The sequence below is a fragment of the Orussus abietinus genome, unplaced genomic scaffold (genome assembly GCF_000612105.2).
Source record: "Orussus abietinus isolate OABI.00-Male unplaced genomic scaffold, Oabi_2.0 scaffold164, whole genome shotgun sequence".
In the NCBI taxonomy this organism is placed as follows: Eukaryota; Metazoa; Arthropoda; class Insecta; order Hymenoptera; family Orussidae; genus Orussus; species Orussus abietinus.
In genome coordinates, this window is record NW_019396003.1 from 100,940 (window position 1) to 115,367 (window position 14,428).

General features: G+C 42.2%; 1 protein-coding gene and 1 long non-coding RNA gene across 2 annotated transcripts in view; one reads left to right on the forward strand and one right to left on the reverse strand.

Moving 5' to 3' along the window:
* LOC105696338 overlaps nt 1-14,428 on the reverse strand; it is a 69,931-nt gene that overhangs the window by 40,076 nt on the left and 15,427 nt on the right. The window lies entirely within an intron of this gene.
* Nucleotides 1,765-6,369, forward strand: LOC105696469. The gene is made up of 3 exons (XR_002762376.1): nt 1,765-2,370; nt 5,337-5,502; nt 5,652-6,369. It is a non-coding gene; the product is annotated as an uncharacterized LOC105696469 (long non-coding RNA).

The window sequence follows — 14,428 nt, forward strand, 5'->3', positions numbered from 1 at the left end:
GAATGAAAAAAATGACGGGTGATTCTGTCCGCATTTATACCGAAAGTATGTTCATAACTGAACTACGACAGTGGTACATGAACAAAATTAAATCCTGAAATAAATCAACATTTCATGTCGCTGACTCGCCCGCCAGTACCTTCTGTTCATTTTAACTACCGAACCATTTCGTACAACGGTTATCAACTACAGTGCGTAACCATATTGCGCTCGATCGATAAACATCTCACGCCACGTCAACGTAGCTGCGGCATTCATTAAAACGAAACCGTTTAGCTTGCTCCTTTTTCAGATTTTAATATGCGCTATGACCGCCTATTTTCATGAATTACAGTAATCGAAATTGGTATAAATTCCAACGTCAACGTGTCATATGCGCCACTTGACGCGATTCATAGGTTTAACAAGGCTGGCATAATGAAGAGATATCGTTCGACTGTTATAACAGACGGTAGAAGGTAGGTTATAGCCAAACTCAGAGAAAACGACTTGACCGGCCCTCAGGAGCCGGAGTATCAGCGGAATGGTCGTTACCCGGTCAACCGAGAAAGCCTCCCTGTCAACTCCACCGTACGTCGCTCCATCACCATCAAGAATCACCGAATCACCGGTTGGCCGGCGACGGCTCCCTTGCGTATGGGCCGTGGATGACGTAACGGTCACTGACCCCTCCCACTTCTCGCGAGTACTCCTCGTTTCTCCTGCGGCGGTGCTCCCGCCGCCTCGCGCGAAGGTGATCTTGTACACTAGCGCAAATTGCCGCGCATGCGAAACGCGCGAGCGTGTTTACCGAGGGAGAACGAGCGAAAGCGAGAAAGAAAGACCTAGGCGGAAGGGGAAACAGCGGGACCGAAAGAAACCGGGGGAAGGGAGGAAGAACGGCGACGCACGAAGGGTGCCGTTGCCACGGACGTTGTTGAACGCATACGAGCAGAGACAGACTGTTACTCCATTCGGTATTAATCAACGCACCCGTGGGTGACAAAAGTAACGCCAATGACCAGTCGTTATGCGAGGTCATGGCGAGGGACGAGAATACGCGTGAAAAGATTTGCAAGCTCGGTTTTCGGTATTTTAGGATCAATGGTAAGCAACATCCACCTTGGTATTGAACTTGCATATCCGAGTCTTGGTCTTGCTCAGTCGAGTATTGCACAGTCCAGTCTTGGTCTTTAACTAATTGCAAGATCAAGACTGTCAATACGTAGCAAAGTTCTAACCCGACATACGCCTACTTTTTACACAGAACCTTTAGGTTTGGGGTGTGAAGCATTCGCGAACGAGAACGAACGCGGTTGAATTGTTTCCAAGGCAACCATTGGCGTTGTCACGCGTTCGCCCCAGGAGCGGTCCATCAAAGAGATGCGCGTTCGACCCGTTCGAACGGCATCGAATTCGAAAATGAAACAGGGTAGACGATCGTCACATATGCAAACGCCTCCAAATTGCTCCCAGCGCTACACCCCAACGGTAGCAGGTGCGACGTTGGCATTTGTTCGCGTTAAAACTTTGTTCTGTACGGGCCTTAATGCGCAAATGCGTAAATCTACGGGCAAGTATACGGCGCTCCAACTCTATTGACAAAGATTGACCTTGTAATCATGGAAAGATCAAAAAGGAGTTTTTATCAGACATCGGACCGCCAATTTTCCGAATGCCGCTTCGCTTTAACAGTCTATTTTCCCGCTACGCGGGTGTGTTCTGCTGCGCAATACGTAAGTAATCTAGAAACCTTTGATAGTACAACAGTGGGAGGTTATCGCTGTAAGCGTAACGAAAATAGGTAGCGACGCCTGTCTGGGCGATCCACGGGATACCATTGCGAAAAAAATCCGCCGAGAAAAGAATTTTAAATGAAGCATTTGCCACGAAATACGAGACGTCGATTCTCCTCGATAATACCGGGTCCCGGTTAAACCCGGAGTTATCGGGAGTACTATTGACCGGAATCAATATGAAAAGGTACCGTCGCAATATTTATTTTTTATACGTCGTTCCAGGGTCCGTAGTGCAAGAGCCAGACCGCAATACGGAGCTTTGAGAAACGTCGTTTACGCCATTGGGAGATCAAATTTACGTATACGTATAAGGAAACACGGGAATGGGATGAATCAAGGATTCCCTGGAATCAGAATTGTCGAGTTCAATGACGCAATGGGAAAGGCGTAAGGCACGAAGTTAAAAATATATTCTAGAAGGTTGGATGTATTCGGAGGCGCTCTATCCCGGCACCGTTAGGATCGTCGTATCTCCCGACCCACGAGAGCAGATAAAGATGAAACGATACTGACGTCACTCTCTCAGCGCATCTGAGAACCGCGTTTGTGCTCGCACGCGTTGCTTGTTCCTTCTGTAAGCCCACGGCAAACGGTACGTTAGACTGATGTAGAGTACCGTAAACTATCCCTTTTGCCGCCACTCCTAATTGTTGAGCATACGCTCCTTTGTACATCTAGTTTCTATTAGACCTCCTTATACATTAATGCGTGAGAAAGTCCGGAGCCGAGAAAAGCACGGTATTTGCGAGAGATCCATGGCCGATATGGAATTCAAAAAATTCCAACCGAGCCCAAGTACGTGTGCATATGTAGGGGTATCCCTAAAGGGCCAGTGTGTGTACCTAGAAAAAATTGCGCATCGGTCCCACTTCACCATCATGACTAGACTGCAGCAAGAGCACCATTTTGGTTCAGGGGTAGGCTGTCAAACATTTTTTTTCGAAAATTCAAATTTTTAATGTGTCAGGGTAATTCTTAGATGCTCCCAAGTCATGTGACAAAGTTTCGAATAGTTCGGTCTAATTCCCTTTAAAAAAATGTCTTATTCGAATCGACTGATTTGGGAGGGGTTTCATTTCATCTTAACACGTCCCGTGCCAAGTCGTGTACCAGCCGAATTTAACGTGTACTATCGGTTGTACACGTGGCTCTCAACGTGTTAAATGATAGTGCGCAGTTTTTCGTGCCGTATGGCATAATGCGATCCTGGTGCCAGAATGGCCGCGAGCCCCTGTGCACAGAAAACAATCGACATTTTCCTCGCCTCATTGAGCGAATGACCAACCGTGACGAGCGACAAAAATTTTAGATTACGCGCCTGTTCTCCTTCGAGGTGTTTTCCTAGCCATAGCTAACGGAGTGTCGACCACCGATATTGCGTCATCCTCTTGGCTTTTCGTATAATCGAAGGTAGGAGTTATTTTGGCAGGGATTGCGAAGATTTAAGGTTTTGCGCGAAGGGAAATGAACCGTAGTTCTTTATGTCGTTGCTGTTTTGAATTCGAATTGACTCTAACGCTCCTGTTTACCGTTGTCTAGTATGACTTCGTTTCGGGCCCTAACTCGAACTCGGTAATGCAACCGCCACTGTTTCCGAGCGAAACCTCGGTATCGCAAAACCTCATTGGTCGATTTAACGGTAGACCGGAAACGAGGGATCACTAGAAGACATTCCGCGCGTAATGCCGCGGGCACCAACGCTTCTTTCCAACGTATTTTCCAGAGACCGATGATTAACGACAAAAAAAAAAAAGGATACATTAGAGCAGGTGGAATTTCACGGAATTGCCACACTTTTTGACGAGTTTCATCCGCTACCCCGGCGGCAAGATCTCGACTCGACGATTGTTCGTACCTCGTGCAGCGAACCGTTTCAGAACATGCGCTTCATTTCCTTCGACCGTCTAGCTCGAAAAACGTCGGTTCGGGCAGAAAAAACGCTTTTCGCGAGACCCGACAAAAACAATCGTTTGCCACCGTCTCGGCGTCCTTCGGCGTCCGTCGGAGAAATGAATAGGAAAGTACCATCAAAGTTGCCGTACCTCGTGTTCCTCCCCTCTCCTCCCTCGTTCGCTCCCTTCCGCTTCAGAGACGCACGCATCTTTCTCGTCCTCTCCCCCCCCCCCCTCCCTTGCCACCCTACGCGAAAACACTTGTAAGCGACATCGTGCGAAGGGAAGACCGATCTTGTCCGTCTACCATCTTTGTCCCCTCTGGCTTTCTCCTCGAAACAACTCCCCCCTTCTGCACGGTTCGCCAGTGCGGCCTGCCCTCCGCGCGTCCTTTCTTCCCGCCCCGAGGGAGTCGGCGTGGCTCTCCTTTTGTCCAACCTAACCTATCGCGATGCCCCTTGGCCCGCCCGGACGGAACGAGACCGGCCACGCACCTTTAACTCCTCTGCGATTCTCTCTCCGGGGCACCCGCATCCATCTCGTATCCACGAGTCCGGAACTTCCCAGAAAACTAGAATGTCTCTCTTTCCAACGGCACGCCGTCCGGTAATTCGTTTTCGCGCGCGCGACCAGAGATGGCAGCACGTTTCGGCGATCCAAGTAACTTATCGTAGCGAGGCAAGTGCTTCTCTCGACGTCTACCCGACGGTCTTCAAGGTCGAGAGGAAAAACGTTGAGCCGTTAAGTTATCGCACCCTAGGAGGATCCACATGTGGATACCCGATGAGGAGAACCGTTATTCGAGATTTAGCAATAACGAGCGATCTCTATAGCCTAATTCACTGCTCACATCTGGTACATGACACGACGGCAACCTTGAGGACGGCCGTACACCCACTTTTGTCGTGATTCGGTTTCGTTGATCTAGCTCTTACTAATTGGACGAGTTCAATTAACGCTCCGCTTGTTAGTTATCTTGAAAGGGCATTTTATCGCGGTTGGATTAACTGCGATACGCGAGGAATGACATAAGAAATAAGATCCAGGAAAAAAATCGTCGAATTAACGTTGAAAAAAAGTGTTCATTTATGCTAAACAAAGGGAAGATTCAATGTAAGATTTTTATCCGCGATCGAAGCAGTCGCGATCGTCGTCGAAAATCCCACCTGAACGAGTCGAAGTCGGTCGTACTTACTTCATCGTTCGGGCGGGTACCACGTCCGCAGCTTGCAACCCCGATTCTCGAAGGAAGGGTTTTCGCTGGCGTTACAGCCGCTTTGTCGGCGGTGAGAGCTCATCGCGGGTGAACTCGGGCTCTGTGCGTCGTCCGAAAACGACTTTTACGGAACTTTCGAGGTTAAAGATCGCGCACGTTGACGTTTGAGGTTAGAATCGACAGGTAGCAGTAGCGCTGAGGAGCGAGCGTGGTGCGCATGCGCGGACTCGTGGCCGACCGCTGCGCGTGCCGCGCAGCGCGACCCGACGCACCGCTCGCAGCGCCACGCCGCCCGAATCGGCCATCGGGCAGAGTCAAACCGAAGCGCGCGCAATCTTGAATTCTCGAACGCGCCCGCACGAGGAGCGCATAGTTTTGCAAAATCGCTTTCGAAAATGGCCACCGACCTACAAGTATTTACATAAATCGTTTCGATTATTCTTTTTCTAGACGCCAGGAATTCGCAATGCCGAGGCGGTCACAGTATCTTCATCGACGATTGGAAAACGTTCGAATGGACGTTACCGAACGTTATGAAATAACGGATTTCTTATCCTCAAAATAGCTACACAACCTGACTCAGAGAGTGCGCGTCAGGAAGAATTAATACTACAGAGTAAGAAATTAGTTCTTAAAGTATGAATTTTTATTTCATTAGAATCAAAAGCGGAAACAACCTCTTTGGGTTGGTCAGCGGAATTTCAGTATATTTCCGTGGAAATGAATAACCATCCATGAGTCAACTGAGTTTCACGAAATTTCTAGGTTGTTGATTTCGAGGTACGTTAGACGCCGTGACAAGTGTCTGTCTGGACAATTGACCGTTCCCGGCACCCCTTCCCAGAGGGACCCGTGTGTACATTGGAGAGCGACGACTAAGGACGGAAGGGGCGAGGAGGAAAACAAAACGACCACCTTGAGCAGCCGCGCCGGCCGCCGCGTGGCCGTGTTTCCAAAACATTTCCCACATCCGACGTCGATGGACAACGGAAAGGACGAGCTTTTCCGACGGACTGTATCGGCACTTGGGGGAATCGGCGGTCTCAAAGGTCACGCGAACTCGGAACGGCGATGCAGGTCACAGGACTTGCTACCAAATTTCAATTACAGTTGCTCACCACTACTGTAGGTATAACTTTACATATCACAGAATGTAGAGAACCGTTCCAGCAATAGCTCTACAACGTTACTGGGTTACTGCGGCATTAACGTAATATCCCTCGTTTCTCAATAGTTTTAACTCATTTCGTTTTAAAGCTTGTAAAGAATAAATGTTTATATATAATTGGCACAGTGTATTTTAAATGTCTTTTTGTTGTTTGCAAATGGAATTTAAATTATTGGAAACACCTTAGTGCATGACCCGTACGACAATTTAATTAATGGAAAGAAATTAGGAATAAAGTTTCGAGATTAAAATATCGAGTACGATATAGAGTGGTGTCTAAGATTAACATTGAGCGCGCACAGAGAAAAAAATGTTACTGAACCAAAAAAATATTTCTTTCAATAGTACCAAAGCAATATTTTTTTAATTCAAAGAATAATTTTGTATTGTTAATAATTAATAATTTAATTGAACTCAAATAAACTCGAATAAATTGGATGCAACAATTCCTCGGATTTATAACAATTTATTAGTTTATTGGGGTAAATGAATTATTCTTTGAATTAACATAATATTTCTTTGGTACTATTCAACGAAATATTGTTTTGTTTAAATGAATTTTTTTCTCAGTGCGGCGTGTTTTTAATAGCGAAAAGAATCGAGAAAAGGTTTATTATATTTATTATTTTATCTAAAAATTAAACTCTTGTAATTAAGACATTACTGTGCTGATTTCACATAAGATTTTATTTAATATGTAGGATAATCATTCCTCCTTTGTGGGTATGAAACCAGTTTAAAATTAGTGCTCCTATGGCTCACAGTTCTAAAAGTACCACGCTCCACGAAGCCCCACTTTATCCGTGCACGTTAAATCTTCCGCGATTTCGATCCGACGGCATGAAAATTTACATTTCGGTGATACGAGTTGCGCTAGACGATACACATTGGAGCCCTTAGAAGCGATAAAGTACCGAGGTAAAATTACAGCGATTTCTCTTCGATGCATCCACTCGCATATCAAGCTTTGAAACATACTGTCACGCTTGTGGATGGTACTGAGAATATCACCTTTTCATGCGTCTTACTACCTCTTTATTCCTGCTATCTCCCTTTTATGATTGAAGAAACAGAAAATGTGGAAAAATAACATACTTTTTCTCGAGTAAAGTACGATTCGAATGCACCGCTTATAATTGATTCAACCCATCTAATAACCGTAAATTATCATAACGTTTACTGTATTTGAAGTATCTACTCTGATTTCAATGTGGATTTCATATGATCTGAGTGGACATACCTTGTGCTGTGTTAATAATTGCTTTTAATTCAATTTAATTCGACGTACTATACTATCTTGCCATCTTTATCGTGATATATGGAAAAATTTGCTGATCGTAGAGTTCAAGGTACAACACTGCGTCAGCATCCTTATTCTTCCGTGTAATAAAATTACTGTGCATGGAAAATATTACAAAATGAAACACGAAATATACCACACAGAGAAATGTTATCCCACAACTGATAAGTATTATCTTTGATTCGTCAATATCAGCCTGTAAATATAACCATCACCTGTAGATTCACGATGTCGAAAAGCACTCTTAATTTCCGTATTCTCCTCGTGTACTTTTTTATAGTTCCTAAATTCTATTTCATCCTATTCTTCCGATGTTTCTATGTAGTTGAATCAAATACACAATTTTTGTTTATTTATTCCCCTACGGAGTTTTATTATACCAATGCGTTAGAATGAGTAACTATAATGGTTCTGAACCATCTTACATATTTTGACTACCTATATTTTCAGATTGGAATGTCGCACGGGATTGCACTGTTATTTTATTTTAGATATTGTTTATTCGCTGTTCAGCAAAGTTGGCAGGACGTCACAAAGGGGTTATTATCGTCTAGAAATTTCAAAAATTCGATTTTTTCTTTTTTTGCATTTTCTTATAGTTTGGGGATCTGGGATGTGACTCGAAAATATTAATTTGAAATTCGTAGAACTCCCATAGTTACAGAGGCTTAAAGGGTGCAGTGCGTTGGGGCGCGACAGGTAGTCATCCCCTCGACCGTTGTACCTAGACCATTGTATCCATTGTATACCGGCTTAGAGAATTTCCCTATCCCTTGCCCTCCTTGCAGTACCCAAGGTACCCTTACAAATAGTCAGTATACCTTTGAGTTCTGAACGAAGTAGATGTGCGTATTTCAAAAATGGATCGAAAAGGCAAGCGAGGCGGTCGTGCACGTAAGCCGATACCAAAAAAAAAGAAAATTTCAAGGAAATCGATACAGTTTCGAAGCTGATACTGAGCATACAAGTACGTCAGCGAAAAAATTGAAAGGTACTGGAGACGACGACTTTTCTATAAACAAAGAACACGGTTATAGTATTCTCAACTTCTTCTCTGTCTTCTTAGCTATCAGTGAACTTGTCACGTGTAAGACGTGTAAAGAAGATGTAACTTTTAGTGAAGCTAGTCCTCGTGGATTGGGCTTCAAAGTAGCAGTAAAGTGCAATTGTGGTGTAAATTATATAAACTCATGTTCCCTGATTGATAAAGCTTTTGAAATAAACCGTCGGATAGTTTTTGCCATGCGACTTTTAGGCATTGATATGAAAGGCGATTCCTTTCGCTCTATTTTGTGGGATAATGGATATTTGTCAAGGACTTAGTCCAAATACATATTATGTATGTCTGGAAAATATCTATAACGCGACTCAAGGAGTCTATGACATCGTAACGAAAAAAGCAGCCGAGGAAGAGGAGGAAGAAAACGCTAAGCGAGGTAATCCTCCGTCGGAATTGAATGTGTCCAGGGACGGAACGTGGAAAAAAAGGCTTCTCTTCGCTGTTTGGCATCACTACGCTCATTGGAATATACTCCAATAAAGTCATTGACACAGTAGTGAAATCAAGTTTTTGCCAATCGTGCAATGTATGGAAAAGTAAGTCTGGCACAGTGGAATATGAAACTTGGAAGAGTAATGACGATGATGTATGCACAATAAATCATAGCGGTTCTGCTGGTAAAATGGAAGTGGATGCGGTGAAGGAAATGTTCTTGCGATAGATCGAAAAATTCCAAGTCAAATATAGAAGATATGTAGGAGATAGGGATAATAAAATCTACAAAGTTCTTGTAGATGGTATGGTATATGGTAAAATCTTTATCGTTGAAAAAAAAGAATGCGTAGGCCATGTACAAAACCGTATGGGGATGAGATTACGCAATACGAAGAAAAAGAACAAGGGCATCGATGGGAATGAATCTGGAAAATTGACAGATAAAGTCATCAATGAATTTACTACGTATTACGACTTAGCAATACGCAGAAATGCAGGTTCAGTACCAGAAATGAAGAAAGCTATATGGGCCACATTTGACCATAAACGATCGACCAATAGTGATCCACATCATGAAGGTTGCCCTGAAGGCCCCGAGAGCTGGTACACATGGCGTAGAGCAGAAGCAGCAGGAACATTGAATAGTTTCACACATGATAAACCACCACTGAGCGATGCAGTTTTGGAGGTCATCAGGCACATTTATGAGGACTTGACATCAAACAATTTATTGGAGCAATGTCTCGGAGCTTTTCCACAAAACAACACCGAAAGCTTGAACTAAACTATCTGGATGTTTGCCCCAAAACATTTGCACTGTGGCAAAAACACCATAGATATTGCTAATTATTTAGCTGTCGTCCTTTTTAATGAAGGATTTAAGCAAATCCTAAAAATTATGGATGTATTGGGAATCAAAATCGGCCCTAACGCAAATCAATACGCAGAGTGTAGGGACAACGAACGTATACATCGGTCCAACAGACGGGCGTCTACCGCATCTAAAGAGGCGCGGACCGCCAATAGAGAAGCGAGTGCAGCTCAATATTATTTTTTTTTAAGCTGAGGAAGGTGGTTTGTATGGTCCCGGTATAGCTGATTAATTAAGGGTAAGTTACTCAAATCATTTGTTATCCACCGTACGTTCAGCCGTATCAGTGCTAAATGTATGACAAACTTTAAACGCATTTTTCTCGAAACGACATTTTTCAAGTCGGGCACACGTTTTTCTCAAAAACTATTGGACCGATTGATTTCGGGTTTTGCACACATTTCGACGGAACCTTCATCTATAGTCTGAACTAGAATGATACCGATAGCTTGAATATTTTACCCCCGCTCTCATGTTTTAGTTGACAATTTTCCGGGAAAATGAAACCTTAATTTTCAAAATAGCTGCGATTCCGATAAAAAATGTCGTACTTACTTGGTTCTAGTTCAGACGATAACTACATTCATATAGATTTAAACAAAATTTTGTTCTTCCGTTTCAGACAACTAGAATCGCCGCAACCCGTGTGCCCGATTGGACGAGCGTCTCACATAACGAACTGCATAACTGGGCATAACTTGTATAGATTTCAATAAAGGATTTCATAAAAATTTGTGTTGCTAGTTGAAACGTGTCTTAATATGCGTCAAAAACCCCGGCACTGTCGGTTTGATAGTTTTCGCAAAATTAATTCCTAAAAATTACTTAAAAAACAAGCTTCAAGACAGTAATACCCCCTTAAGGCCACCTCCATCTTCTCGGGATAAAAGCCCGTATCTCGACTCATTGTCGCGAAATCGACTCCATTGCAAATCAATGACCAAGTCTCGGCGTCGACGTTGGCGTCGAGCGTGCGCCTAACACCAAGAGCGACGCGCCTCTGTTGTACACTTCACCCGTACATTCTCAGTGGTGCATTGTTATCGCTTCTTTCAATGAACTAAAATGAGAGCAATGAACGGAAACGTTTTCAATGAATCCGGCATTTTTAGACGATTGTATGCCGTGTCGCGACGCTTCCGGTCATGGCAACATGGTCATCGGATATGCGTCGCGCACCTGCACTCAATACTCCACAAATAAATAGCAAAGATTTGCCGAACTCGAAGTTCTGCGTACTTATTTAAAAATGTTTCAAATTATTTCTTTGGCCTAATTTCGCAAAGTAGACTGGAAACAATTGTGCCGAATTTCGTCACGTTGTTATTCTATCAAAATGTGTTCCAATAAAAATTCCTCTATGTCTAGTCATTAACATGTCATAAGTTATTCTTCAAAACTCTTGCCTAAATGTTGAACTCTCGGTATTTCAGAAAAGCTGTAATGTGTGTTGTTCATTGCGAAATTAAACATTTTCATAGAAACGGCAGCTAAACCATTCATAGCGTGTGCATATAGGCGTAAGCACCATATAACTTCACAATATGAGTATGTTATATTTTTTGAAAGGCATTAAATATGTTGCTGATTTATTATGGCACTCCCAAAAGAAATTATTTCTTTGATTTAAAACCTGTTTTCAGTTCAAGTTCATATTGTCGGGCCGCGGAGAAAGTTTAGCCGGCAATATTTAACGATTTACCGCATTACAAATATTTTTCTACGATAAGCCGAGTATCACATTTACTGTAAAATCATACAATTTACATTCTAAGTGGACACACCCGTTGTGCAAAAATTAAGAAAACGTCTCGCCTATAGTCTAACTGGTTTGAAAAGAGGAATAAAATAGATACTGATACCACCTGTTAGAATGTCTCAGGTGAGTCACAATTATTTATAGGCAAATGAAATGAAACGCCTGTAACACTTTTTTTTTCACCAGAACCATATAGTACCAAATTTGTCATAAATAATTGTCTGTTCTGAAAAATAAATTAGTTATTGATGTTCATCACTGAGAAATCGAAATGTTTTATTTTAATAGCTTGATAAATGCTTTTTCGAAACATGAGAAGTGGACGGACAGTGTTGAAAGGGGAATTCTAAAACATGTGCAAGCTTTTAACATCGAGAAAAACGTCGCTACGGTTAATTTAAGCCGACAGATGAGGCGACTCGAGTCGTAAACTTTGAAAACGGAACACAAAGCAAAGATGTCTAGATTTCGGCATCGGGAAGTTGATTATACAACCATTGCTGTTCGCATTTTGAGCTCTTCGGTACAGGGACTGACTCACTTGATTACTTAACAGGTAGATTTAGTTGATTTTAGACTCATTAAAAGATAGAAATGCTTCATCAAGCATACTTGAGAACGTACAATACGTAAGATCGCTCCCTTACTTGCACATATCTATAAGTAGATACCTGAACTTTCTCTATTCTGCGACATATTCACCGGGGTCATGGACCCGCTGATTGATCTGAACGCGCCGCATTAATGCCAATCAAATCAGAACAAATTAAAAGGATTTCATACAAAGATTAGCAGTAGTCCGTTCGACGAAATATATGAAATGCGAAACTAGAGGGAATAGAAATCTGTATCGTGTTAAAGTCAGGATAAAAGTAAATGTACGTCGCCATGAGCTCCGGATATAACGCAGTTGCTGCCATTTTAATCGTGGCACGGCGTCTGTCTTAATCCGGACCATGACTCGTCACAAAACTGGTGCCAACTGAAAATTTCATCGTGGCTGCTTCATAGGGAAGAGTACTTCTTTCATGTGCATATACAATGTATACAATATGAAACGAAATGTTATTGAATTATCTTACAATTGTTTTTCTTCACAAAAATATAATGCCTTCCGAAGTGCTCGATTTGTCAGTAATTTTTTTTTTAATAATAATTACTGAAAAGTTGCCGTCGCTTAGTGTTGTAATTTTTAGCGACCTGACGCGACGATTTTGAATTAACGTTAACATTTTATAATTCAAGACAGATGACCATTTCTGATTCATTGCCTCGATTACATGCATTTGGATTTGTGATACTGAAGATACGTTGTTCTCATAAGAAAAATAAAAGAAGACACCGGCGCGTGTTATTCCGTTCAAGTATTCAAAAAGTATTGCAATACCATATATATTCATGATATTGCAATCTCAACATCTTCACGTCTCGGATCCGTGCTCATTGTGATTACAGCTTAATTCTTATGCGGCCTCTAAGAGAGTCTTCTTGTTACGCCAATGAAACGATCGAGGATTGTCTCACCAACGTCATTGAGTTAATTCAAATATCACAGACTGGATTCTCAAAGACTAAAACAGATTTCTGCGACCAACTGGCAAATTCGACGAAGCGTTTTATCTGATATCAAATTGCGTAAAAAATGTTATGAAATTAATATTAATAGCAGGTGTTAGTTTAACGTTATTGTAAGACCATACGCCAGTTTCATATCTAAATTAAGTATAAGTTAGTATTTTACGTTTACACAGGTTTCGAGTCGTTTTTTTTCCATTTCGTTGCTCTTCACCCGCAATCATACAGGACGAAGTACAGAAACAATTAAAGTACTCATTTACTCAGGATGAACTCGCACGTCGATTTACGAAGCGACGCTTCCGTGTAACGTATATAATCGTGCAAGGAAATGTTATCAACAAGTAGTTGGCTACAATTACTGCACAATTTACTGACAGAGAAGCATTTAAAGTGGTTAAACTCTACAGCCAGTTCAGGTGTACTATTTTGATACACTGCTAAAGTACAGTAGTTACGGCGTTTTTGTAATTCCTTCTGCAAATAATTGATAGCCGGCGCGGCAGTAAATAGTACAGTTTAGAGTTGTTCCCCATATTATTATCGTTGGGAACATTCAGAAATTCTGCATTCCATGTAATATTTATAGGTGATTTTCTTTCTTGTTCCGATTCGTTTCGTAATAACGGCCGTATCCGTTCGATGAAATCGGTAAACGTTTAACGACCGTCACGCGTTGGTTTCCTCCCCTCCTTACGACTCAGGACGTAAGTGTGTCACTTGTTAGCTGGTTAAATCGTTCGAGCACTTCGCGGTTGCGCGTAGAACCGCTGAAAATCAGTTCTTTTTCAGTCTCTCGAGATCTTTGTCACGAGTAGCGACGACGATCGACAGGCAATCGACTGGCATCGATAACGCACTATTGATGGTATTAAGGACTATCGATATTGTCTCAGCCATTTGAAAGCTATCATATCACGTGCAATTGCGTTATAAAAGCAGGACACGCAATATCAATGTACGACCAATATTCGTTTTAAACACTCGTACACCTTATTCAATAATTGTTAATTATCTATATAAAGTGTGCGATCTCTTAAATTGGGCTCAAAACTTGTTAGTAATATTAAGTTCGCTCCCTTTCCCCTTCATACCAGCATTGCTTATGAGAGATTCGAGTCATAGGTTATGCAGTTCGGATTACGATTGTTTCAAAAAGTCTCTCCAGTCTTTAAAGGTTGTGAACGCATAAGTAATAAGATGCCAATTAACATTTCTCATCTGCATTGAGCATGAAATAGGTTTAAATCAGATCTCAGAATGGTCTGTTACGTCTGCGCAATAATCCATTATACTTCAATGAAATTCCATTCCTTTTATAAACAGAAATTATAATATGCGTTAAGCACGTATAGTTCCTCAAAATCTTCGATA